Here is a 3,503-nt window from a genome sequence, read left to right as displayed (position 1 = left end):
CCCGCACCGTGCTCAACCAGTGAGCGGACCGGTCTCTATATGGGATCTGAACCCTCGGCGGGAGCGCCGCCGTGCTCCCAAGCGCCGCACTCTACCGAGTGCGCCACCGGGCCGGCCAACAGCATAAGTCTTTAATCCTAGTAGTGGTTAAAAGGATGAGGAACCTTTTTAATTTGAATTACTTTGTAAATGAAAGCAACAGTCTGTGAATATTCAGATTACTACTTAAAACTAGTTGTTTCAGTTCTTTTTTTTATCAGTATTCTTCCAGCTTATGTTCTCCTAGGAACTATTTTACTTTGCTGAATTTTGTTAAGTTGGTGGATATATCCTGCCTTATTTAGAATTATAACTGGATTAAGAAAATTGCCTTTTCATTATAAGTGCCCAATTTTGGTCTCTACTTTGAAGGTACTGCATACTGTTGATAAAGGAAAACAACCCTCCAGCCCCACCCCAGTTTTTGTGTTACCAAGGGGAAAAAAACATTCAGTACTGGTTTCTTAGTAGGGCTCAACCAGAATTGGTCCTACACCTATGCGAGTGTTTAGTATTTGAAAATAAGGTTTGGGGGATGATAAATCACTACAGAAGTGCTAAATGTGTTAACTTGCTGCCGATTGTATTTATAACAATTATTTTACGTTTACAGAAATGTAGCACTTTTCCTCCAAGTTTATAGGTCTAAGAAAAAGGGGGGAAAGATGCACCACATTTTAAAGTTGCAAATAAGTGAAAATTTCTTTTACTTTGAAATCTAGATTCTCAAAAGGAAATTTCAACCACCCAAATCACACACTTCTTAGCCTTTTACAAGCCAACAGACTGACATGAAGATTGTCCACAGTTCCTAAGATTTAGCACATATACAAAAATAAAACTTTATAAATTAAAATTCGGTTTTCACTTTTGTTTATTAAAATAAGATTTCTAAACAGGAGGTAACAGGGGTGTGATAGATCTGAAGGGACTTTTTAAAAGGGAAATGTTTAGGGGTGGATAGCTGTCATTTCGTATATTCAAAGTGTGTTCACATCTTAGCAGTTCAGAAGTTGAGCTGTGATCTAGTTTCTGACTTTGTTCTAAAACCCAGATTTGACAGCTTGGTGTTTCAAAGTTCTTCTTAAAATTTTGAAATAAAGCAGGTGTTTTGAGGGGAATTGACAAGTTAAAATTGAGTTATTGAGCACATTCCATCTGCTTTGGTTTTTAGTATCTAAAACATAACTCCTTGTCATGTGCCAAGGAAATATAACTTCCACAGAAACCTGTTGGTGCTTCCCTAAAGTTGGGTTTTCATCAGATTTAATTTCACTGATGTATTTTCTTAAAGTAGAATCGGAAGACTAATATTTTTCCGCAGTTTGGAAAACCTCTGGTTTGATTAGACTGGTTGAATTGAATTTAAGTATTTCTAGCCACACGAATACACCAAACTGAATGAAAGTCTGTACAGTCACCAATATTTTGAACTGCTTCATTGTAATCTGACAGGTAGGCAAAAACATTTTTATCTGTATACCTCAAAGTTTAAACTTTATCTAGAATTGGGGTTATATGAAAGGTTTTAATATCTTTTTAGAGATTAAAAATTCTTGAGAGAAATGTTCTTAAACCACACTAAGAAACTTTATAAAGCAAATTTTAGACCCATATAAAAATCAGTTGATTATTTTAGACATTCCATTTGAAAGTACAAAATTCAAGAACAGTAAAATGGGAATAGTTTCAGCTATCTGAGATAAAACAGGTCTGATTCTGCTCCATTAACACTATAGAGAATATACTGCATTTCGTCAAAGATGCCGTTGATGATAATGTGCACTGTAAGCAAAATCGCTGACTTTGAGGGATACTAAAACATAGGAAATCCCACCTGCTGGTACTCCATGTCATGGCAAATACTTTTTTACATCTGGAAGTAGGTTTTTGTTGTAGTAGGCTTTTCTCACATTGCTTGTTTTTCCATTAGTGGAATTTTTTTTTTCTTTTGGCAGTTGGCCAGTATGGTGATCTCAATGAACCCTTGACCATAGTGTTACAACACTGTTCGCTAACCAAGTGAGCTAGCCATCCAGCCCTGTATTAGTGGAATTTAGAAATCTTATTTTTATGTGTAATTACTAATAGAGCTGGCAATTTATAAAGAAAAAGCTTGATGGAACTGAAACTTTGAAGGGTCATCAAACTATTAATGAAGATATATATAATAGCCCTAGATAGGGGTCCTATGGAGATAGTTTTGTGTCATGGCCTCCAATTTTCACAGACTATATTTTTTTGGCGGCTGGCCCATATGGGGATCCAAACCCTTGACCTTGGTGTTAATCAGCACTAGGGTCTAACCAGGTGAGATAACCAGCCAGGCCTTCACAGACATTTTTAGTTAAAACACCAAGTGAACTTTCTGGCTCTACCAATATTGTTCAACTGCCCTGGATTATCTTTGCCAAAGTACTTTGTACGTTAGAAAATGAGTATAGCAACTGGCTTCCTTGGCCTTTGGACATTGGAAAGTCTTCCTGAGGAGTCCTTTGGAGCAATTCACTTGCATGAGGAATAGAAGTGTATTCTCAACAGTGTTACTGTGCCTCGTAAGTCATCTTAAATCACTTGCCATTAATTCTGTTATATTTTCATCTAATTCTTCCCCACCCATTAGAACATTGGGTACACCTTTGGAGTTCAGAAGTAAAGATAATTTTGGCTGGGTCTTAAATCTAGTGTTCTAGGTGGGACTAGAGAAGGAAGCATTTGCTTCGTAGAAGTTCAGAATCACCTCCCCTTCTTAAATACTGCCTTTCTGATGGCTTTAGCAATGGCACATAGTGTGTGAGGGAAAGCCCTTCATAAAATCCATTTCCTAAGGTGTGTATATATTTAGGGTGCATCCCTGATGTATTTCTTGACATAAATTAGCATGTTCTGTTGAGCGATTAGGGAAACAACTTTGAGGCTGTGCTTAAAATCAGAAACCTAGATAGTGACTGCTTAAATTTGTGAGTACCTTCTCATTGAAAATATTAATCAGTAGTACTAGTAATTAGTTCTTTCAGCCATCTACTTTCAGAATGTGTTGAGCATTTATTATGAATCCTTTCTAGCAAAATGGGCCTTATGCAGATTCCCAAAAGTTAACGTTAAACATATCTTCTTTAGGAAGTATGACTTACTCAAAGACTAAGACCATGAATGTAGTAAAGAGTTTAAAAGATGCCAGATTTATTTTTGGCGGCTGACTGGTACAGGGATAGAACCCTGGACCTTGGTGTTATCAGCACCACACTCCAACCAACTGAGCTGAGTGGCCAGAAGTTGGTTTTAAATACTAGGTTCTTAGGTGGTAGTTAGCCTTCTCTATTACTCCAATGGAATTTTTAACTCATAGAAATACAGGCGGACCGGTAAGCTCAGTTGGTTAGAACGCCACCTTATAGGGCTGGCCCGTGGCTCACTGGGGAGAGTGTGGTGCTGATAACACCAAGGCCACAGGTTTGGATCCC

This window comes from Galeopterus variegatus, unplaced genomic scaffold (assembly GCF_000696425.1).
Source record: "Galeopterus variegatus unplaced genomic scaffold, G_variegatus-3.0.2 Scaffold105, whole genome shotgun sequence".
NCBI classification, from domain to species: Eukaryota; Metazoa; Chordata; class Mammalia; order Dermoptera; family Cynocephalidae; genus Galeopterus; species Galeopterus variegatus.
Note: the sequence above shows the minus strand (reverse complement) of the source record.